Source organism: Macaca thibetana, chromosome 2 (assembly GCF_024542745.1).
Source record: "Macaca thibetana thibetana isolate TM-01 chromosome 2, ASM2454274v1, whole genome shotgun sequence".
NCBI lineage: Eukaryota > Metazoa > Chordata > Mammalia > Primates > Cercopithecidae > Macaca > Macaca thibetana.
Window position 1 is genome coordinate 108,448,472 of NC_065579.1, and position 25,015 is coordinate 108,473,486.

Sequence of the window (25,015 nt, forward strand, 5' to 3'; positions counted from 1 at the left end):
TTCATATACGTCCTTCTAATTTATTCCTGAAATTACCTCATTTGTTTTCTTGTTCACTTTCTGTCTCCCCACCCTAAAAACGTCAGCTTCTCAAGAGTAGGGAGACTCCTTCAGGGCTGTTTGCTGTGTTTATAGAGCACAGACGATTGACTCCCCGACCTTGTCGGGCCTCAGTTTCCTCAAACACAAATAGGCGTAATAACGATCCCTACCCATCTCATGTTAAATGGGCTTAATACATGCAGAATGCTCAGAACAGTGTCTGTCATGTGGTAAGTCCTCAAGGAACAATGAATAAGGATTAAATTCTGCATCCTCCCACATGACTGAGAAAAGCCTGGTAGGAAATCAGGTTAATGGAGAGAAAAGACAGAGGGATGAGAGCAGCTCGAAGGAGATGATCATTTCAGCAGACATAGAATCCGAGTTGCCGTGTGAAATGGTGAGAGGTGGTTCCTTGGTCCGGAAGTCCCAATAAAGAGTCACTGGCTGTTGGGGGAGGTGAAGTTGGCTAACCCACCTTCGGCAGTGAACCTGGGCAGCAGGCTGGAAGCTGCCTCTCCCTGCTGGCTGAATCCCGCTTCCGTGGGAGCCAGGAAGGTGGGTGGTTTCCTCTCTCTGACAGTCCACCAATGACTCAGGTCTTCTAGAAACCTAGGCCCATTAACATTTTAGTTCAAATAGAATGAGTAGTTTAGGTAAAGACTATGTGAAGTCATCAGTGTCCAATGAGAGTGGCACTGAAGCCTTCACCAACATTGTGTAGAAGGAATTTTTCCCCCTCAGAGTGCATGTCGGGGCCTGAATAAGGAAGGCCACTGCTTGAGGCAAAATTTGACTTTTTCACTTGACTTCTGTGATACAAGCAGTTAAGTCCACTAGGTTAGACCTTGACATTGGTGCCCAATGGAGAGAGGAGGGGTAGTTGGCAGCTAGTTTGGCCTTCCTTTGGGGCAAAAGACCTCAGAGAGTTCATCAGCTCCCTATCGGCAGAGCAGGATGCCAAGGCCACGAAGGATGGTGGCTTATCCAAGGTGTTTGGCTGGTGTGGCCAGGTTCTCAGACACCAAGCTAGAGTCGCACCAAGTCCGGCTCCCTGTCTTGTGGTTGAGAGAATGAAAGCAGGAGAAGTAGCCCATCCATGCAGCAAGAGCCCTTGCCCAAGAGGAGCAGCTAGATCTGGGGTGTTCCCTGGGCAAGTACCTCAGTGCCAGGCTTCACCCACTGTGTCCCTGCTGCTGGAAAGGCCAGTTTACTGAAATGCCTGCCTACACTCAATTTTCTCATCATTTAAAAATGTGTTTCTAGTTGTATCTGAGACTAATAAACATTTATTTTGATTTTAGATTCAAGCAGTGTCAAAAATTAACACCAAGACCCTGAGCATTACACATAATGTTGATGTTAATTCATATTAAGATCTTCCTTTTTCTTCTGTGAGTAACTGTGCAAGGGCCTGGTGACACACAGGGGTGAAAAAAACACTCAAAAACGGCTGGGCATGGTGGCTCACGCCTGTCATCCCAGCATTTTGGGAGGCCGAGGCAGGCGGATCACAAGGTCAAGAGATTGAGATCATCCTGGCTAACATGGTGAAACCCCAGTCTCTACTAAAAATATAAAAATTAGCTGGGAGTTGTGGCATGCGCCTGTAGTCCCAGCTACTCGGAGGCTGAGGCAGGAGAATCTCTTCAACCCGGGAGGCAGAGGTTGCAGTGAGCTGAGATGGTGCCACTCCAGCCTGGCGACAGAGCGAGACTTAGTCTCAAAAAACAAACAAACAAACAAAAAACACTCAAAAATAGGCCTCATCTTCAGGGAGCTTCATGCTAGTTGGGGAAGACAGACATTAAACAAGTAAATGAAAAACAACTTCAAAATACCAAGTGAGTGCCATGAAGGAAATGAAGCTTTCTGACTATCTTTGAGTCAGAAGATACCTAACTCAAGACATCTATCTTTTTTATTATTTTTATTTTATTTTATTTTTTATTATTATACTTTAAGTTGTAAGGTACAGGTGCACAATGTGCAGGTTTGTTACATATGTATACATGTGCCATGTTGGTGTGCTGCACTGTTAACTTGTCATTTACATTAGGTATATCTCCTAATGCTATCCCTCCCCTCTCCACCCACCCCCTGACAGGCCCCAGTGTGTGATGTTCCCCACCCTGTGTCCAAGTGTTCTCATTGTTCAATTCCCACCTATGAGTGAGAACATGTGATGTTTGGTTTTCTCTCCTTGCGATAGTTTGTTCAGAATGATGGTTTCCAGCTTCATCCATGTCCCTACAAAGAACATGAATTCATCCTTTTTTATGGCTGCATAGTATCCCACAGTGTATATGTGCCACATTTTCTTAATCCAGTCTGTCACTGATGGACATTTGGGTTAGTTCCAAGTCTTTGCTATTGTGAATAGTGCCACAATAAACATACGTGTGCATCTGTCTTTATAGCAGCATGATTTATAATCCTTTGGGTATATGCCCAGTAATGGGATGGCTGGGTCAAATGGATATTTCTAGTTCTAGATCCTTGAGGAATCGCCACACTGTCTTCCACAATGGTTGAACTAGTTTACAGTCCCACCAACAGTGTAAAAGTGTTCCTATTTCTCTACATCCTCTGCAGCACCTGCTGTTTCCTGCGTTTTTAATGATCACCATTCTAACTGGCATGAGATGGTATCTCGTTGTGGTTTTGATTTGCATTTCTCTGATGGCCAGTGATGATGAGCATGTTTTCATGTGTCTGTTGGCTGCATAAATGTCTTCTTTTGAGAAGTATCTGTTCATATCCTTCGCCCACTTTTTGATGTGGTTGTTTGATTTTTTCTTGTAAATTTGTTTAAGTTCTTTCTAGATTCTGGATATTAGCCCTTTGTCAGATGGGTAGATTGTAAAATTTTTTTCCCATTCTGTAGGTTGCCTGTTCACTCTGATGGTAGTTTCTTTTGCTGTGCAGAAGCTCTTTAGTTTAATTAGATCCCATTTGTCAATTTTGGCTTTTGTTGCAATCATTGCTTTTGGTGTTTTAGTTATGAAGTCCTTGCCCATGCCTATGGCCTGAATGGTATAGCCTAGGTTTTCTTCTAGGGTTTTTATGGTTTTAGGTCTAACATTTAAGTCTTTGATCCCTCTCGAACTCAATTTTTGTATAAGGTGTAACGAAGGTGTCCAGTTTCAGCTTTCTATATATGGCTAGCCAGTTTTCCCAGAACCAGTTATTAAATAGGGAATCCTTTCCCCATTTCTTGTGTTTGTCAGGTTTGTCAAAGATCAGACAGTTGTAGATGTGTGGTTTTATTTCCAAGGGCTCTATTCTGTTCCATTGGTCTATAACTCTGTTTTGGTACCAGTACCATGCTGTTTTGGTTACTGTAGCCTTGTAGTATAGTTTGAAGTCAGGTAGTGTGATTCCTCCAGCTTTGTTCTTTTGGCTTGGGATTTTCTTGGCAATGCAGGCTGTTTTTTGGTTCCATATGAACTTTAAAGTAGTTTTTCCCAATTATGTGAAGAAAGTCATTGGTAGCTTGATGGGGATGGCATTGAATCTGTAAATTACCTTGGGCAGTATGGCCGTTTTCACAGTATTGATTCTTCCTATCCGTGGGCATGGAATGTTCTTCCATTTGTTTGTGTCCTCTTTTATTTCGTTGAACAGTGGTTAGTAGTTCTCCTTGAAGAGGTCCTTCGCATCCCTTATAAGTTGGATTCCTAGGTATTTTATTCTCTTTGAAGCAATTGTGAATGGGAGTTCACTCATGATTTGGCTGTCTGTTTGTCTGGTATTGGTGTATAGGAATGCTTGTGATTTTTGCACACTGATTTTGTATCCTGAGACTTTGCTGAAGTTGCTTATCAGCTTAAGGAGATTTGAGGCTGAGACGATGGGGTTTTCTAAATATTCAATCATGTCATCTGCAAACAGGGACAATTTGACTTCCTCTTTCCCTAATTGAATACCCTTTATTTCTTTCTCCTGTCTGATTGCCCTGGCCAGAACTTCCAACACTATGTTGAATAGGAGTGGTGAGAGAGGGCATCCCTGTCTTGTGCCAGTTTTCAAAGGGAATGCTTCCAGTTTTTGCCCATTCAGTATGGTATTAGCTGTGGGTTTGTCATAAATAGTTCTTATTATTTTGAGATACGTCCCATCAATACCTAGTTTATTGAGAGTTTTTAGCATGAAGGGCTGTTGAATTTTCTGTTGAATGGCGGGTGCCCCTCCCCCAGCCTCACTGCTGCCTTGCAGTTTGATCTCAGACTGCTGTGCTAGCAGTGAGCGAGGCTCTGTGGGCGTGGGACCCCCCAAGCCAGGCACAGGATATAATCTCCTGGTTTGCCGTTTGCTAAGGCTGTTGGAAAAGCACAGTATTAGGGTGGGAGTGTCCCGATTTTCCAGGTAGCGTCTGTCACAGCTTCCCTTTGCTAGGAAAGGGAATTCCCGGACCCCTTGTGCTTTCCCAGGTGAATTGATGCCCCACCCTGCTCCATGGGCTGCACCCACTGTCTGACAAGCCCCAGTGAGATGAACCAGGTACTTCAGTTGGAAATGCAGAAATCAGCCATCTTCTGCATCGCTCATGCTGGGAGCTGCAGACTGGAGCTGTTCCTATTTGGCCATCTTGGAACCTCCCCCCTAGGACATCTATCTTTGACCTAGATGGCCCTGTAACCTCAGACTATTCACTCAAAAATCAAACTTCTTTCTCCCGTTCTGACTTTTCCTTCTGACTTCCAGGTCTTTTAATAATAAGGTTAGCACTGAAAAGTGACTCTTAATGTTTTTAGGGAAAGGGACCCCTTTGAGAACATACTAAAAGTTATGAGTGTTCTTTGCTGAGACACACCCTTTTCTGCCTACAGTTTTAGAGGACTTCATGGTTTCTGATTAAGAGCTCTGATCCTAGGCTGGGCACAGTGGCTTGTGTCTGTAATCCCAGCACTTTGGAAAGCCATGGCAGGAAGATTGCTTGAGGCCAGGAGTTCAAGACCAGCCTGAGCAACATAGTGAGTCCCTGTCTCTACAGAAAAATAATTTAAAAATTAGCTGGGCGTGATGGTGTATGTCTGTAGTCCCAGCTACTTGGGAGGCTGAGGTGGGAGCATCTCCTGAGCCTGGGAGTTCAAGACTGCAGTGAGCTATGATTGCACCACTGCACTCCAGCCTAGACAACAGAGTGAGACCCTATCTCTAAGAAACATACACACACACAAACACACACACAGACGCATACACACACACAGAGAGAGAGAAACTCTGATCCTAGAGGAATAAAGAGACATGGAGAAATGAATGTTCCAGCTCAGCTGCAGCTGTGTGTCCTGGAGGTGGAGACCAAATGCTTAGACTGACTTACCCCTACAGTACTTTTTGTATTTCTTTTGACTTTTTATATTTTTGGTTGACCTTAAGAGCAGATGTAATATAATATTAATTCTTCCAGTCATTCAACTTGTTTATTGATCTGAGATACAAAGAAGTAAAGTGACTTGCCCAAAGTCACCAGCTAATTAGTAGAGTCAGAACTATAGCCCAGGTCTCCTTTCCTCTAGATAACTGGAGCAATGCTCAGAGAAGATAAGTTTTGTTGTGGGGTTGGTGGTTCAGTGGAGTGGTGGTGTTGTTGACAGCAGTGGTAATAATGATGGTGTTATTATTGGTAATAGTGATATTGTTGATGTGTGGTTGGTGATGGTGATATGGTTGGTGGTGATGATGTTGTTGGCAGTAGTGGCTATAACATAGTAATTGTAGTCTTTTGTAGTCATGGTATTAATGGTGGTGATTGTGGCAGTGGTGGGTGTCAGGCCTCTGAGCCCAAGCCAAGCCATCGCATCCCCTGTGACTTGCACGTATAGATATATATATACGCCCAGATGGCCTGAAGTAACTGAAGAATCATAAAAGAAGTGAAAATGCCCTGCCTCGCCTTAACTGATGACATTCCACCACAAAAGAAGTGAAAATGGCCGGTCCTTGCCTTAAGGGATGACATTACCTTGTGAAATTCCTTTTCCTGGCTCATCCCGGCTCAAAAAGCTCCCCGACTGAGCACCTTGTGACTCCCACTCCTGCCCGCCAGAGAACAAACCCCCTTTGACTGTAATTTTCCTTTACCTACCCAAATCCTATAAAACGGCCCCACCCTTATCTCCCTTCGCTGACTCTCTTTTCGGACTCAGCCCGCCTGCACCCAGGTGATTAAAAAGCTTTATTGCTCACACAAAGCCTGTTTGGTGGTCTCTTCACACGGACGTGCATGACAGTGGGGTACTTGGTGGTAGTAGTGGCACAGATAGAATTTTTGGTGGTGGGAGTAGTAGCAATAGAGTGGTTGGTAGTGGTGGTAATAGTGCCAGTGTGGAAGAGTGGTGAATGTTGGAGATGAACTGGAAATGGTAGGTAAGATCAAAATCCAGATTTTGGGAAATGCAAAGCAGTTATTCTGGTTACTTTTCTGGCATTTATTTTTCTTTTCCTTGGTTATTTTTTTTCTCTGTCTTTGTCCCCTACATTTTTGATATCACAGATACCTGCTTTCATCCAGGAGTTCTCTTTCCTTTGGATCTGCTTATTGTGTTTAGAATAAAAATATATATTATTAGCATGGCAGGCCATACATCTTTGTTTTGCTTTATAAATCATGAGCATATTCTATTGTTATGGAACAAATACCTTTATTCTATTAAAGTGCAGCCTTTTCAGAGCAAGGCTCTTAAATCTCCAGGAGTTCTTTTCAACTTATGTGTTGCTGCACATGACCTGACAAGCTGCAGTTATAGGATACCCAGAATGGAGAGACTGATAATAGCTATAATAATGACCCATGGGATGTGTTGACCTCCCTTCACCATTCTGTCCTCAGCATTTTAGCTCCTGTGGGATGAATCTTGCCTTCATCTTCTGCTGGCATTAATACCAGAAAAACTTCAATCCAAATGTGTCAAGTGGTGTATTTTTGGAGACACTGGTAGGGCTGTTATCATTGTCAGGCCAACTGCTAGTATTGTGTTGCGTTTCATCTCTGGCTGCTGTCTTATTCAGTTTTTAACATTTTTAAATTTTATTTATTATTTTTTTTTAGCTGTGTGGGTGAGCACATGGATGGCATACTGATCACATTTCCAGGCCACCATGAGGCAGAAGTAGAGCTAATAGACTGGATGAGAGAAGAGTGAGCCAGAGCAATGCCAACAGTCTGCAAAGCCAGGTCAAGTCAAGCAACCTTGAGCCTAACAGAGAAATACAAAGTCCAGCCCTTGGGTCCAGACAACAAGTTGCACAAGGATGGCAGGTAAGGGCCTCAGACTGAGTCTGGGAGAGAGATTCAGGCAGTGAGGTAAACTACAGCCTTGAGGTGGGAGGTGGCTGCCAAGAATGTGAAATTTGGGGTGGTGTTAGAGCTCTGTTGTGGTAGCTTTCACTAGGGGCTTGTGTTGAGTTTTCTTCACCACATTTGGCAAACAGGGATTGAATTGAGGAGAGAGGTCAGAAAGGTGGGGCTGAGGTAGGGTCTTGAAATGTCGCATGAATCTTAGAGTGGAAGGCTAGACATCCGCAGCTCTGGTGAACTGTCATTGGCTAAAACATGATTTATTACAATTTACAGAGAGCTCAACTAGCAGTGGTTAGGTGATAAAAATCTGATTAGCTCATAAAACAAGATGTCTGGAGGTAAGCAGAAGGTTTGTTTATGATGTTTCAGAAGCAAAATTTGGGCAAATGTGCCAATTGGTAGGTTACAAGGAAGCCAATTTTTGGTTCCACTATAGTCAAGATTTCCCGATAACCATAGCTATCCAGAAATGGAGATGTGAAGCAGAATTAGCACCCACCTGGCAGGGACGTTGTAAAAGGAATTCCTGTACCTGCTGGGGAGTAGGAGAGACAGGGGAGAGAACAGGCTTTTACTGACCTGTGAGTTTCCTTCCAACCAGGAGAGCCCATGATTCTAGTAATTAGTTTTTCCTCTTTGAATGTTCATTAGATAATTATGCTAATTGAGATAAGTTTCTACTATCTCATTATAGTAGTACTTATCTCATTATAAGTGAGGTGTAATTTCAAGTTGAACAGTATTTTTTATCTTTAGCATCATTGTATGAGATGCAGAGTTTGCTGCGGACTTGGGCCTCTACTGTATTTTGTTTATAACTGTGATTTTTACAAGGACAGAGTGAGGAGGTACACATTCTTCCCTGAGGTAGGTTATGGGTGACATGCATATGGCCCACTAACTGGTATATTAAGTACCGATTTCAGGGGTCCCATGAATGTGCTTAGGCTTGCCACACTGAGACAGAGTATCAGCTAGGCAGAACCTCCTCTTACACCCATGATGTTTCGTGCCCAGTAGGATAGCAGCAACCCCGTGTGGATCAGGGTATCAGGGAGAGAAGGGTGAATCCAGCTGATTAAAAGAAATTGCTCAGTTTCTCTCCAAATGAGAAATTTCTCATGGGTTCTAGTGTTCATGGCAAATATGATCTCTCTTCTAAAGTCTCTGAAAGCTTATTGGACAAAATTCTTAATTTCCTACTGTCACTTCATAAAAAGAAGGACAGGACTTGGAACAGACACTGGCCATTCCCTTTCCTCTCCTCTTTCTATACTGCTACTGCCTGTGTAGTCACAGCAGTTCAGTTTGTATTAGAAAACCCTATGCCCTACCCACAGTGATTGCAGTGGGACCAGGAGTGTTCATCTGACCCATCAGATTCTTTCCTCAAGGAATTTGGAGTTGGGACATGGAGGAGTTGATCAGTTTCTGCTGGACGTCTGGTCATTCTAAACAGTGTGGGTTGCCACCTTCTACCATGGGCTCAGAGAAACCTAAAGGAGAGGTGCAAAAAGAGACCATGTGGCCAAAGAGAGAGCCAAAGGCCATGTCCACCTGGATCCAGCCACGCTCTCAGTCCCTGGGCCCAGCTTCCTCCAAGACCCCTGAACATTTCCTAACTTTCTATTTTGTGCCATACCTCAGAGTCCACCCTGCAAGGCCATCCCCATTTTGTTTAAGCTGGCTTGCATGGAATTTTGTTTTTTTATAGGAACTTGGGAGAGATTTCATCCTTATAAGGGTCTAACAGGAAGTTAATATGAATTTTTAAAAGAACTTTATCATTTTTTCCACATATAAAATAATAAAAAAGCTCACTGCTACAAAAAAAAAAAAAAAAGAGCATAAAATGTGTGTCTTAGAATGTGAAAATTGCCACAATAATCCTCCTTAGAGAAAATAGCTCTCGATAGTTTAGGAGTGAGAGCAAGGAGTGAACACACACAGGCATGAACCACTTTCCTGGGCTCTGACGAGGGGCCACACGTTGTTCGAAGCACTCTAGCAGAATTAACTTTTTTTTATCCTTACCATCAGGCCGTGGCGTGGGACGAGTACCACACTCCATCTAAGGATAAGGAAACTTAAACACAAAGAGGTTGAAGGGGGAGGCAGGATTTGAATCCAAGCAGTCAGGCTCTAAGCCTGGGCTCTTAACCACCGTGCTATACGAACTCTCATTTTATTAGGCTGGTGCAAAAGTAATTGCAGTTTTTGCCATTGAAAGTAATGGCAAGTAATGCTCTCTTGTTTGTTGCCTATTGCTATGTAACAAATTACCATGAACTTACTGACAAACTCATACACATCTATTATCTTACAGGGGTCAGACACCACTGAGCTGCATCCTTTGCCTCAGGGTATTTCACAGGTCAGTAATCAAGGAATCACCCAAGGCTGGAGACTCATCTGAGACCCCATTGAGGAAGGATTCACTTCGCACAGTTGTTGGTGGGATTTGGTTTCTTGTGGGCTCTTAGACTGGAGACCTCCGTTCCTTATGACTGTCAGCTAGAGGCCGCCCTCCATTTCATATTATGTGGGCAACTTCATAGGGCAGCTCTGCACACAGTAACTTGCTTTCTCCCAGCCAGCTAGGTTCAGAGTGTGCCAGCGAGATGCAAACTCTGTCTGAAGGAACCAATCACACTGTGCTATCCTACCACTTTGCCGTGTTCTGTAGGTTAAAAGCAAGTCACTAGGCCAGCCCACAGTCAGCGGAGGAAATTACACACGAATGGGCCAGGGCAATTGAACATCATTCTTGGGATCTGTTCGCCACACCCCTACTCATCCTTTTAAATTTTATGCCTTTTAGAGACAGGGTCTCACTCTGTTGCCCAGGCTGGAGTGCAGTTGCACCATAAGAGCTCACTGCAACCTCAAACTCCTGGGCTCAAACAGTCCTCCTGCACTGACCTCCTAAAGTGCTGGGATTATGGGCATGAACCATTGCATCCAGCTAATCCATTTTATCTTTTGTAGAGACCGGGGTCTTTCTATGTTGCCCAGGGTGGTCTTGAATTCCTGGCCTCAAGAAATGCTCCTGCCTCAGATTCCCAGAGGGCTGGGATTACAGGCGTGAACCATTGCACCAACCCAGCTTTTATGTTTTTGACAGCTCTCTGGTAAGGGGATGGCCACATGGCACCTTGAACTGGAGACAGCCAGGCTCACAGGGCACAGTTGGCCTGACCCACCCACTGTGATGTCAGAGAAGAAGCTGGGCCTGCGGGAGAAAGCATGGGTCTGCTCACTTCCTCTTGCCTACTTCCCTGCTGGAGACGAGAAGCCCAGGAAAGGGACTGAGAGATGGTGTGAGCCCCTGCTATGCCTAGAATAGGCAATGTGAGACCTAGGAGGCCTCGTGCACTTCCCCCACCTCCCTGCGCTCTAAGACACATGGTGCAGGGCATGGCCAGCTCTCCTGGGGAGGCTGAGTCAGGAGTGGAAGGAGATGTGAGGCTTTGCTGCAGGTCTCCTCCTGGAGAGGAGGGAGGCACAGTTCTCCCTGACCCTTACCCTACAGAGAGTTTTGCACCTTACTTCTGTCTACATATTTGGACATCATTCTATGTCAGAGCATAGGGATCCCATTGATTCTGTTTACTACTCCACTTACTACTCCACTGCTCGGGTGGTCTGATGGATCCTGATCTCTAAGCACCCTGAGGTCCACCCACTGCCTTTGCAGTGCATCAGTTCTGGTGGGCCCTCAGAATTGCCCCATCGTGCTGGGTCATTGTGGAAGTGTGTGCTCTAAACATAAACCTACTAAAAATAGTCTTTCTGAGTTTGGTGCTTGTGTATCTCTCAGTGAATCTCTGCCAACTGGGGCCACGAGGCTTCCATTAACAAGGATCTCTGAGCAGGTCCTGGGGCCTCCGAAGGAGGTGGAGTCAAGCCTCTGCCACTCCTTCCAGGGCTGAGGAGTGCTCTGCATTTGAAAAGGCAGGTGTGTGACACCCTGGATGACATCCCTGTGTGAGCTCATCTTCCAGGAATGAAAAGGAGGTGTTCTTTCCCTTCAGGCAGGTGAGCCTTTTGCCCCCTACGCTTGCTTCTATTGCACGCGCAGGTGGCTCTTTCACTGTGGACACTACAATTAGTGAAGTCTGTTTCGTGCCTGTCACTCCAGGAACAGGCTTTAGACAGTCTTTCATGCCCCCTTTGCTTCATTCAGGGTTTTCATAAATAATCTTTCTTCTCGCTTACCCTTTCTTTTCACCTACAACATCTGAAACCATGTAGAGCGTCGCCTGCATACAGCTTAGTTAAAGTGGTTATAGTTTTAGCTAATTTATTAGTAAGTAGTTGTAATTTACTGAGGTGTTGGTGTGCCTCAGGCCTTACGCGACGTGCTTTGTTGGAGAAAGCTCCTGGAAGCGTCCCCACAGACTGCTCTTTGAGATATTTTTGTCAGCCCTGTTTTACAGAGGAGGAAACCAAAGCTGAGGAAGTGACACACACAAGGTCATTGAGCTAGAACGTGGTTGCATCTGAATCTATGCCAGCTTAGGAAACCTCCGTTGTTAAGCCCTCTGCCATGCAGAATTGTTGCCCCACCCCCGCTGTAGGTTCACTGTGGGTCCCAGTAAGAACAAGGTTATTCAGCTTCTCAGGAGGACAAGGAGAAATTGGAGAGCCTCCAGGGAAGGCCCTGGAAAGTGATTAAGAGGATAAGAGTAAGGCTGGTGAGAAAGATTAGAGGAATAAGAGAAATTTAATCTGGAGAAATAAATCCTAGGGGCGATATTAATGGCATTCTACTGATGTCTTCATGAAAATCAATGGAAATATTTTTAAAAACAGGAGCCAGTCTACTAGTCTTATTACACGATAGAAAAGGAATGACTTGACTATAATTTATTTAATTAGTTTAGCAAATACATAGTATATAGCCACCATAGCCAGACTACAGATTGAACAAGACAGGTAGGGACCCTCCTCTGGCAGAACTTACATTTTGGTGGCAGGAGTGGAAGAAGGAGGGAACAGACGTACACAAGATAAATGAGGAAAGGTTATTCAAATGGGATCATTCCAGTCAGTGATATGTGCTGTGACAACACCAGGGCAGGAAGACGGGCAAGCCAGTAACTGTAGGAGGGCTTCTCCCAGAAGGGGGACTTTGAATGGAGACCTTAAAGCCATGTGAAGCTCTGGGGGCAGAGGGACCTTGAAGTAGGAACAAGTTTGGCAAATACAAGAAACAGAAAGCAGAAGGATGAGGCTGGGTGGTAATCTGGTGGGAGATCAAGCCAGAGCCTCACCATGAAGGGCCATAGAAAGCCACCAGGCAGAGTAGCTCTCCAGCTCTGGGGGCAGGGAGAATCCACTGATGGGCTGTAGGAGATCAGAGGGAGAGGTGTCTGTGTGACAGATGCTGTGGCAGCATGGATGGGGGTGCCTGGGCCTTTGGATCTGTCTTGTGTCATTAGCACAGTGGGGAAATCGAGGTGGATTAGATGTTGGGGTGGGCAGAGGTAAGAGTAAAAACACTCAAGGATGACCATCAGGTTTTTGAAAAGAAGAATCAACTATTTTGTTGTCATTTTACTAGAGAAGGTTTTAAGAATACCTTCCTTGAGGGTTATTAAGCTAATACTCCCAAGCCGTCAATTTATGTGACATTTGGGGCCCTGCATGTTTTCTTAGGGAGAGGATCCAACCTCTCTTCTGTTTCTTGGAAGGGAAAACCTCCCCCACACCACCTCCCAGCAACAGAAAGGTTGAGTTTGACCTAGACCAAACTCTCCCCACTCCACCTCATTTTGCAAGAGAGGAAATTGAGGCTGTGACAGTAGGTTGCAGAAAGTCACACCACATCTTGTTCTTGGCAGAGTCCTAGGTCTCCTGACTCCCCAGCCAGGGCTGTCTCTGCTGTATGAGCTGTCTCACGGTGCAGGGAGGCAGAGCGTTGAACAGACGTTGATTCCATCCCTCCTAGCCTGGATGAAAACAAGGACTCTTTCTATTTAGAGGTCAGTTCTCTGAGTTAGTGGCCTCAGCTCTCAGTGCCTTGTCTGCCTAATAGAAATTTAAGCAGGTCTGTTACTAAGAAAGGTCCCCAGTATTTGAGTGCTTATGAAATGCAAGTAAGATCCAGGTGTGACTGGAACTGAAATGAGGCAGGAGTGAGGTATGTGTGCTGATCTATTTTGGGGTGCAAATCATCAAGGTTTAGGGCCCGTGGGAGGGTGGCGAGCTCCTCCAGGAAGTGTTCCCTTAACTGTTTTCTCAGTAAGCCCTGAATTATAGCCTATCAGACAGGATCCTGAACAGAAATCTCTGTCATCCCGTAATACCACGACGTACCTTTTAAAAGCAGGAGTCAGTCGTAGAGTAACTAACCCAAAGTGGAATGAATATGTTTCTTTCTCAGTTTTCACTTTCCACACTTCAGGCACACTTTTGTGGTTCGGTCTCTGAAGGCCAGCAAAAGGAAACAGAAGGAAATAAAGGCACGCCTTTTAAAAAGCTGGTATTATGAAGAGGAAACCATAATGTTCCCAAAAGTGTGGATAGACACAATGCAGACCTCCTCTAAGAAACATCCAAACAAAATTTAAGAAACTTTATAATGACCTTTTGTGTAGCCTGGCAAGCAAATGCAAAATATGATGAATGCGTTACGATTATAATGCCCCCTGCCCAGAAGCTTAATTCAATGTGGAGGGAATTCAGTGTCTGTGGCCATGTTCCTTGAGGAATCACTGAATGCCTCAAGACCTGAGGTCAATTTTTGTGATATAGCATACTTTTAGACAAAGCTAAACTGATAGAATTCCCAAGACAGAGAAATGCCTTCTCAACCAAACTTACTTTTCAGATGTACTTTTCTGGGATTGAAGCAGGTGGTTTGTCTCAAAGAGGCCTCTGTTTAAAGGAATGTTTGATCTTTGGGAAATGCTATCACTGGCAGCCTTGAATCACATTATCAAGTTGGTTGGCTGATTGAGAGCTTGGCAAAGATCAGAGGGAATGAGCCATGCAACAAAGTTAAGTTTTGATGAGTTAAGGAAGGGAAGGACCATCCTGAGTTTGGGGAGCTGTCTAGGGTGGGGGAGCCTCTGCTGTGCACAGCCCTGGGGTGGCTATTGGTGTTGGAAACAAAGCTAGTTTCCTGGTCTGGTCCTACTGAGACTGGTCAAGGCCTTGACTTTGCAAACAGCTTGGTTTCCTTAGAAAGGACCTGGAAACATGGAGTCAGACAGTTTGTTTAATGCTTTAGTCATGGTGTGCACTTTTGGCCTGAGGAGTGAGAGTCAGGGTCTGTTCAAACGGCGAGTTGAGGTCTCCTGCTAGATGGTAGTCTACCAGGCACAGGCTCGCAAAGGATCTAGAATTTGGTCACCTCCAAGAATGGAGCCACTTCCTCCTACGAAGAAGTGATTATTCTTGTTTAAGACCTGGAGAGAAGCTAGTATATCTCCATTTTCAGCTTAGCTAGCCAAGTTCTAGCAGGAACCGTGATAATTGAATCAGCAAAGTACATTCTGGGAGTAAAATGTTTACTATACAAAGGTTAATTCACCTCTACAAAGAGATACTTCCTCACCCTCAGAGCTTCTACAGATTTCTGTGGAAGTATTTTTGGGTTTAGTGCCCTGACGATAAAAAAGTTGGGAAAAAGATATTATACTCTTGGGCCCAAGAGTAACTACCAGTCACTCCTGGAAAATGCTAGGAATCACTGGTGTTACCGTAGGAAATAAGAAGAAGAGAGTACGAATTGAATGCTTGTGGAATATTGTGGTTGAGCAGATGAGTAAATTGAGGCTCAGAGAGCTTAACTCTTTGTTCAGTCTAGAAGGAGATAGAACTAGGATTTGAATTCAGGGCTATCTGGCTATAAAACCCACCACATTTCTACTATCTCATTCTTGATAAGAGCAAGATTCTGTAAGTTGGTAGTTGGAAGGCGTTTCTGGCATCTGCAGAGAGGGAATGCCTCTTTATTCCTTTTTGAGACATTTAGTTAAATCCATGTGCTTTACATCAGTGTCTAGTGATCTGGGAAAGGCCCTTTTTTTCTTACTTTTCCATCTGTTCAATTAGAGAGTGGAACCAGATCACCTCTCAGGACGCTGCTGTCCCTGACTCAATGTTTGACCAGAGTAGAGCCAGTGGGCAGTTCTGGCTGTGTATTTGAAATGGATTGTGTTTGCCTTTGTATCAAAGATAAGCCAGGTGGCCACAAATCTGTTTCCTATTCCTAGGCACGTGGCTAAATTGTATTTCCCAGCCCCCTTGCATCTGTGTGGGCCATGTGACTAAGTTCTCACCAGTGAATGCAAGGGCAGACTGCTGGGTCATTTCAAGGCCAAGGCAGCTGAGAGCAGTTATGCTTCATCCAGTTCACTTTGCCCTTTTGACAACAACCTTGGAGACTATGTGATGTGGGTAGCAGCATGCCCAAGATGGAAGAGGCTTGGTTTCCTGAGTCAGTGCTGGTGGAGAGCTGCCAAGGGAGCTGCCCAACCAGAACATCTCTGCATTTGACTTTGCACGAGTGAAAAATACAACTGATTGTTGAGCCACGCCATGGATATGTGGGATTGCTTGTTATGGCAGCTAATGTTAAGGGCCCTAATACAGGCATCCAGTGTCCATTCCCTCATTCCCTTTTCTGAAAGAAACAGCGTCATTTTTAGTCCATCTGCTCCAGAGGATTTACAGTCGTCTCTCAGTATCCATAGGGGATTTGTTCCAGGACCCCCACAAATGCCAAAATCCGTGGGTGCTCAAGTCCCTGATATAACCTGGTGTAGTATTTGCACATAACCTACGCACATCCTCCCATATACTTTAAATCATTTCTAGATTATTTATAATACCTAACACAATGCCTACACATCACTTCATGTGTGTGGATTCATCCTAGTACTTGTTGCGCGGCAAATTCAAGTTTGCTTTCCAAACCTTTGTGGAATATATATATTTTTTTATACTGTATGAAGTTTATTGATATGTTACTCTTGGTGGCAGACTCCTCCCTGAACGTTTGTTGACCCAAACAGTGTCATTTCCGGATGAGTTTTAAGTTTCTGCTTTGTGAACTTTGTGAGCAGGAGTCACATTTATCTCTCAAGCAATACTATAACTTCCAAAGGGAGCACATTTGTCACCAGATCCTGAACTTTTTAAAGCTACACCTTCTACTGAGAGAGCAACAGAAAGAAAACAAGGCTCTCTGGCCTGGGGACATCTTCTCCACTTGTAGCAAGACGAGCATTCCGGGGACTTAAGCTATGTTTCCGGAATTTCTTATCTGCAGGAACAGCAATGGGCACTTATGCTGCAGCATAACTCTTCAAGACTTCTGACTTTGAAACCACAGCATGTCCAGGAAGAGGTTTCCATTCCTGTGCTTTCTGAGCATTTGAACCTACTAAGATAAAAGGTGGGGCACTCATCTTACTGTCTTCAATCATCTTGTAAGTTGGAGAAGTGACTTTTGTTGGATGCTGCAGAAGTTGTGGATCCTTAGGATTAGATAGACAGAGAGTTGCTTGGGGAAAAGGCCCAGGTGCAGGTGGCAGTGATGGGTGACTTTGTTGATTCTTATCAGTTAGACAATAAGGGGTCCACATGTTAGAATATGGTGGTGGTTGTCCTGCTTCACTTGCTGCCATTGCTAATATCTGAGAAGCAAACTGAGCTGTGTCAGCTGGGACATAGGCAAACTCTGGTGAAACAGCTATTGGAGATGGTTATGAGGATGGGGTAGTAGTCTTAGGGGTGGCTGGTTTGGAAGAAGGAACACAAACTGCTTCAGTTTGCTCAGTGCCTAGCTCAGCATAAATTGATGGAAACTGGGTGGTTTTGTCACTATATCCTCTTCAGGTTACATTGTCCTTGTCTTTGTCTGTAGATTTTTCTATCTGTGTGGGTACTTTAGATTCCGTTCCCTCTGACCACTTCATCCAGAGAAGTATTCCCTTCTCTACACCTAATAAGTTCTTTAAAATAAACTGCTGCAAACTGGGTCATGTTTGATGGGTTGGTTTTGAGAATGGCTCTGCTAATTTCCCTGAGCAGAGTCTTGAGGTCACAGGGTACGGCAAGTCTGGGCTTTGAAGAAATTATTTTGGCATGAAGAAATTATTTTGGCATGAAGAAATTATTTTGGCAGCATGTCTGTAACTCAGCTTCTTTCCAGCTGTGCTCTTAAGAACTTCCTTGTTGCCCCCTTGCTGGAATATTTTTTAAACAAATATTTTAGATCTGCGGTTGATTGAATCCATGTATACAGAACCGCAGATATGGAGGGCTGACTGTGTGAATACTATGAGCCTGGTCAGTCAGAGCATTGCATGTCCCCCACCCTTAGCCACAGAGATTGGCTTAGCAATGGGCATTAGAGCCAAGCAGAGCCTTTGGGGAAGGCTCTGTTCTACTGGCTTTGAAGCTGTGAAGAGAATGCAGCTGCTGAGCACCACCACATGAAGAGAGCCTGCCTGAGAGTGGCCACAGAAGAGAACAGACAAGAGACAGAAAGTGAGATTGGGAGAATCAGCTGGCACTGTAGAAACCCCTAGGTTCAATCACACTGGAAGCCAGATCTACCTCGGATATTTCGGTCACCAGAGCAAATAAATTCTCTGTTACTTTTGATTAAGTCATTTTGGGTTTTTTTTTTTTTTTTCTTTTGTCACTTGTTGCCGCAAGTGTATTTACTTAGGCAGTAAAGATGAGGAAGGCTTGAATAAAAACAAAACAAAAATAGCTGCAGGTTCAATGGCATGCTCAGTATCATGAGCTCCTTTTGGAGTCAATTTTCTAGTTTTTACAAGTCATCAATTTTTGTCCACCAAATTTCAGAATGAGTGAATGAATAAAGGCCTGAAGGCCAGTGCCATGAGGAGAGTGAGCTGTGCTTCAGCCAAAGTACAAGAGTAGCTGGTGAAAGGTCTTTGGGGTACAACATCACCTGATCTAGAGTTACATGTTATTTTTCTATATAATATTTGAAAACATGATGTATTAGAATAAATTATTATAATTCTAACTTACATAATGAGTATGTATCACAGTACAGGATATACAAATAAATACTCATAAAGTACTTGATGGATTTCTTTGACAATCAGCAGTGGTCTAGCTTGAATTCTTCCAGAACGCTGAGGCTCAATTATCATTGCAGGAACCATTGTGCTACTATAGGTAGGCTCAGTCTGGAAGCTTTAGTAATCGTAAGAGAAGAAAAGCAATCTTCATAAAGCAGAAAATAGTATGTGCATTTCCATATTGAGTTTTTAGTATTGAGTTTTCCTTGGTTCATACAAATTGGCATCCTTCTTTACTGAGCCAAATTCAGAATGAATGATTGAATGAATAAATGAATGAATAACAAAGTAACGTGATTTACAACTGAAAACTGAATTCTAGTTGGTTGAACAATCAGAGAGTAATAGCCCCATAAAGTTGAGAAGTCCAGAAGACCAAAAGTCAGATCCAGATAGTGAGATGAGGTCCTCCAAGACCCTCAGATTTTCTTCATGGAGCAGGCTTCACACAGTCCTGGCAGACCAGCTTATCTTTAGCAGCAACAAGATGGCTGCAGAATTCCAGGCTGTAACATCATCGCAGTACATTCTCCAGGTTTAGAGAGAGGGTCTTCTTGCACTAGTTTTTGCAGAGGATGAGAAATCTTTCCTTGCTGGAAGGATTCAATGATGCCCCCTCATCCCCTCGTGTGTCACTGGCCGATCCCTAGAGCCAGAGGGTCGGGAGATACTGGTTGGCTAAAGCTGATCAGGGCCTACACATTGTTGGGGGTTTCAACCTCACCTAAATCACATGGTTAGGTAGGGAGGAGGGATGGTTTCCCAAAGGAAATATAGGGAGATTGTTCCCAGGAAGAGGGTGAATCAATGATGGGCAGCAGATAACAGATGTCTTCTACAAACAGGAAGTGTATTTGCTGCAGTAACCTTGAATATATTTCCATAGCACCTCTTTGAAGAGCCATTTGCTTCATTTTGATACATTGAATGGTCTCTAAGGGTCATAGAAAATCTGCAGTAAATGTTACTGAAAGGAAGAAAGGTAAAGAAAGAAAGACTGTTAGTAAAAGTAACCCTAGTTTCACTAGTAGGTTCTCATATTTCAGTGGTTTAACACAACAGAAGTTTAATTCTGTTCTCCTCTCACATGGTGGTCTGTCAGGTTTTTCACACTCTGATTCTGAGACTCGAGTTTCTTCTGTCTTGTGCCTTAGCCAAAGGCCCCATAATATTTCACTTTCCAGGCCATAGATGGGGAAAAAGAGGGGAACATATCCATAAACATCACTTCTGCTTACCTTCTATTGGGCAGAACTCAGTCACAGGGTTACTTGTGACTTAACTGCAAGGGAATCTGGGAAACGCAGTCCAGCTGAGTGTTCAAAAAAAACAAACAAACAAACAAACAAAAAACTATGAGAAAGGAACACAATCAGCCAGGCGCGGTGGCTCATGCCTGTAATCCCAGCACTTTGGGAGGCTGAGGCGGGCAGATCACCTGATGTTGGAAGTTCAAGACCAGCCTGGCTAACATGGTCAAACCCTGTCTCTGTTAAAAATACAAAATTAGCTGGGTATGGTGGCACACGCTTATAATCCCAGCTACTCAGGAGGCTGAGGCAGGAGAATCACTTGAACCTGGGAGGCTGAAGTTGCAGTGAGCAGGGATTGAGCAACCGCACAGAATGAGACTCTGTCTCAAAAAATAAAATAAAATAAAATAAAATAAATACATAAAATAAAATTTAAAAAGAAAAAGAAAGGAACACAATTAAAGAAATTCCATTCCCCTGATGCATTTGCTGGCAAAGAAAATGTTTTTCTAAATCAAAATGTATTACTAAGACAATAGGTGAGAATAGCTGCAGATTACATTGCACAAGTGTGTTAACACTATTTAAAACAGTGGCTCATGCCTGTAATCCCAGCACTTTGGGAAGCCAAGGCAGGTGTATCACTTGAGGCCAGGAGCTCGAGTCCAGCCTGGTCAATATGGTGAAACCCCGTCTCTACTAAAAAAACAAAAATTAGCCGGGCATGGTGGCGCAAACCTGTAATCCCAGAGCTGCAGTGAGCTGAGATTACTCCACCGCACTCCATCCTGGGTGACAGAGTAAGACTCTGTCTCTGGCCGGGCGCGATGGCTCAAGCCTGTAATCCCAGCACTTTGGGAGGCCGAGACGGGCGGATCACGAGGTCAGGAGATCGAGACCATCCTGGCTAATATGGTGAAACCCCGTCTCTACTAAAAAATACAAAAAACTAGCCGGGCGAGGTGGTGGGCGCCTGTAGTCCCAGCTACTCGGGAGGCTGAGGCAGGAGAATGGCGTAAACCCGGGAGGCGGAGCTTGCAGTGAGCTGAGATCCGGCCACTGCACTCCAGCCTGGGCGACAAAGCGAGACTCCGTCTCAAAAAAAAAAAAAAAAAAAAGACTCTGTCTCAAAAACAAACAAAATACTTAAAAGAAATCTGTATGGAACTGACATAGACATACACAAACGGCAATTTCACATAGTTTGACTTAATAACAATTTGACATAAAATCTAGGAAATGGTGAAGCTGAAAACATATTGGGAACATCTCCTATTGAATTTCTGGGATCTTTATTTTGGAAAAACTTTCTGAGGTCTAGTTTACATATGAGAAAATGCTGGCATTTTAGGTGGATAGTTTGATAGGTTTTAGCAATCTTACTCAAGTTTTGATAGGGAAAATGTACAGGGAAGTAGGTCTATACTACCACTATACAAAAGGGGTTGTTGAAGGAATGCCTGAAAAAGTCTCTAAAACAATTTCTCTTTCTTTGAGCTAATTAACAGTGAAAAAAGAATTTTGTCCAAGTCAGATTATTGCTTCAGTTTGCTTAACCAGGACAGATGTGACTTCAGCCTATGAATAGAATGAATATACATAACGGGTTTCTGATAAACCACATTTGCAGTGGTCAAGAGTTTGGGCTTTGGCATCACATTGATCTGGGTTGGGTTCTTTCTCTGTTACTTGGGCATTCTGAGGTTCAGTTTTCTCTCCCGCAAATTGGGATTGATAGCATGCTAGCACTTGACAGGGTTCATATAAAGATTAAAAGAGATAGTACATGAAAACAGTACAATGACTAGCTCATAGTAAGTGTTCAATACACATTAGCTGCTTTTATTATTATCGCCCATTAGAAAAATACCCATTCTTTGAGAAACTCTGGTTTTGTACAGTATATGCCACTGAACGGCTCCTGAAGACATCATGCTCAGCTTGACTTCTTTATCTTTTTTTATTCACCATCCCATTATTTTCTATAAGGTATTTTGAATTCCCTGTGGAAGCAAGAACCATAGTAACAAGCTTTCAGCATCATTTTGCTTTTGAGATAATCATTAATGGAATTATTTTGATACTTTTTTTTTTTTTTAAAAACAAGACAGCCTTGAGCTGTCACTACAAATGCCTTTTCAAAATCCCCTGATTTATTTTTCTGTTCATCCGAACTCTTGTATCTTCATTTTCATATGTTCTTGATGAATGGATAATGTTGTCTTTAGATGTTCTCAACCATCCCGGGCACATTAAAACCCACCCAATGGCCCTCATCAAGTGGAAAAGAAGAAGGGGAAATCCGAGCAAAAGATATTGCAGACTCGTCTTCTGAGACACGTGCACCTGCTAAGGGAGTCCTATTAAGGAAATCTACAAAGTCAGCCTCTGATTATCAAAGTTCTTCCTTAAGGAGAAAAGGAAAAAAGCAAAAGCAAAATAACACATTTACTTCAAAGAACTCCTGTCTGATTGAGCGAAGGAAAAGTAGCCTCATTGCTTTGATCCTTTCACTGAGCAAAACAACATGAAAAGCGAAAACAAGGCTCAAGATACGGGCTTTTGTTGAGCGCATCATTAGGAGTGTTTATTGGCTGCTGCAAACACACATCCCAGCTCTGGAGCATGCAGTAAGGTTTGCTCAGTGACAGCATGAGAGCAAGCCTCAGTAGCTTCCCCAGGGAAGGCAGGGCCATTGATTCTGAGTCTCACTCCTTTTCCAAGAGAGGGAGGAGGGACCTTAAGTTTCAAACCTCCTTGGCTCCTGGTGAGTTCAGGCTTAAGAAATACTCTTGGATTTTTATTTAAGGCCTTGGTTTGTTTACCCTTGATAAACACTGTCTGATTCTTTTCTTCCCTTTGAAGAGAAAAGCTCTTGAATAAGCTGATGAAAAAGGCTTTTTGCATATGAGCTTCTTCAAAACAATGCTGTAATAAGTGCAAACAAATCAGGATCAGATGAATTACATTTCCTCTTTAAAATACAGAGTTTAATGGATTTAAGGTGATGGGGAAGTATTTTTGTGACAGTGCTCTTCAAATCCAGAATCCTGGGAGGCAGTCAGTACACTAAGAGTATGGACTGAATTTGCCTTCCTATATTTCAGGACAGTATTTCTCAATTGGTGTGTGTGGCCTCAGTCCTTCAGAGGTGACCTGTCACATTTTGGGGAATGCATAAAGTTAATTTGTTTTACAGTGAGGAAATTCCCAACACAGCACTGAGCAGACAGAATGTGATGCTGAGTGGCACTGTCACCGTCTGCTACAAGGAGGTAAAAGGCGTAATTTAATAGTAAGCTGGCACCAAAGAAAGATTTCGTAATTTGAGGAACGTGCGAACACTTTGCTTCATGAGCACATAAAAGAGCGCGGCCAGGTAGGAAGCAAGCCCATACGGCAGCTCTGCTGGAAACTCCACGAAGGTGGAAGCCTAGGGTTTCTCCTAGCACTGGGAGCCCATTGCCCCACCTGGGGCTAGACAACAACAAAACGTTCCATAAATGAATGAATGAATGAACCTGTCGCATAGTGGCAAAGGGTGACCAAGGGGCTAGACTCTGTGGATGAAATCTACTGTCAAACTAGACCAGAAAATCAAAGGTTAAGAACCTTTGTTTTGAGCAGGAGAAAACCCTGTCTTTTCGACAGTCTTTTCTTATGTTTTATGCATTTTCTTGCTTTGCCTCCCGTCCTGGCCTAGAAGCTCACTGAGGGCAGAGTGCTCATCTTAACCGATTTTTTTTTTTTTTTTTTTTTGAGACAGAGTCTTGCTCTGTTGCCCAGGCTTGAGTGCAGTGGTGTAATCTCAGCTCACTGCAACCTCTGCCTCCCAGGTTGAAGCGATTCTCCTGCCTCAGCCTCCCACTAGCATGGATTACAGACATGTGCCATCACGCCCGGCTAATTTTTGTATTTTAGTAGAGACAAGGTTTCACCATGTTGGTCAGGCTGCTCTCGAACTCTTGACCTCAGGTGATCCACCTGCCTCGGCTTCACAAAGTGTTGGGATTACAGGCATGAGACACTGCGCCCAGCTACTTGTATTAACTCTTTTGGTCTTTTTTCTTCTTTTAGAGGGCCTTGTGCATGGCATGAGATGCTAAATGATGCTGAAAGAATCCAGACTGTCATCTTCATCACCATCATTATCACCATCATCTTCACCTTTGTCATCATCTTTATCATTTTCCTTCATCATCAACCTTCATTATCTTCATCATCTTTTTCTTCCCCTTTGTTGATTTCGTTTTCCCTCGGGATAGTGTTGTGCTGATTTCTAAGTGCTTTCACGGGCGTGATTCTGCAGCGGTATACACTTGTGCTCTCCAGCTGACCCGGTTAGGATTTTCCTTGTGGTCAGCATCAGCATAAGCCCCTCTTATTGGGCACCTGCTATTGGTTCTGCTTGTTCTCCTGATTCTCCAGGCACAGCTTGAGGAATGGGCGGCTTTAGGTGCAGTGAGGAAACATAAGCTAGTGTTTATTATAGTAAAAGAGAAATTTGTTAAATCACTAGGCAAAAATCAATAATTCAAACAAAGAAAAAGAGACTAAAAGCAAAGTTGCGTTGCTTTCAGTAATGTAAAATACTCTGCTGTGACCCTTATTTTGGGCAGTGTTCTCAGTGAAGAATGCGCCAATTCTTAAATATCACATGACTTCCTTATTAGTCTTAACAAAATAACAAAGAACTGTGCATATGAGAATGGTTAGAGCAGCCTTTTCATCCTACTGATATCAATACAAATAAAGAGATATTTTGCCGCAACCGGTCCTGGCTTCAAAAAGAGCCATAAATGCCTGGTGGTTTTTATTTTTTTTTTTAATCATTTCTGACTTTTGGTTTTCAGAGCATTTGATCTCTCTTCCTTCTGTCTCTGGCATCCTCTATCACAAGCATGAAGTGGAGATTCGTGGAGCCCTCAGGCTAGTTCTTTGGTTTTCAGGTAAGTCTTTTAGATAAACTTGAATGAATAAATTCATATAACTTGACAATTTACTCATTTAAAGAGACAGAGCTACTTTGAGACTTGTCTAAAATGAACAATGTTTGGGGCATTTTAAAAGAAAAATCATTCCAGAACCACACCCTGCCACCACCAACGTGTGGACTTCTGCCATTTGAATGATAATATTACTGAAACGCATATTGCAGAAAAGTGGATATAAATTTCTAATGTTTGTAGTTCTTATAAAACCATAAAACAGAAAACTGATTTATAGGTTAAAGTCAAACAATAAAACAAATACAATTAAAGTTAACTGCATTAACTTTAGAAAGTTATGGTTTGTGAAAGATACAGTTTTTTGGAAGTAGATCACTGCTTGAAACAAGG

The 25,015-nt window shown here is 43.5% G+C and overlaps 1 protein-coding gene and 1 pseudogene across 1 annotated transcript in view; both read right to left on the reverse strand.

The window, feature by feature from the left end:
* ACTR8 (actin related protein 8) overlaps nt 1-25,015 on the reverse strand; it is a 616,404-nt gene that overhangs the window by 164,713 nt on the left and 426,676 nt on the right. The window lies entirely within an intron of this gene.
* LOC126948988 (calcium-binding tyrosine phosphorylation-regulated protein-like) lies at nt 16,394-23,874 on the reverse strand (annotated as a pseudogene).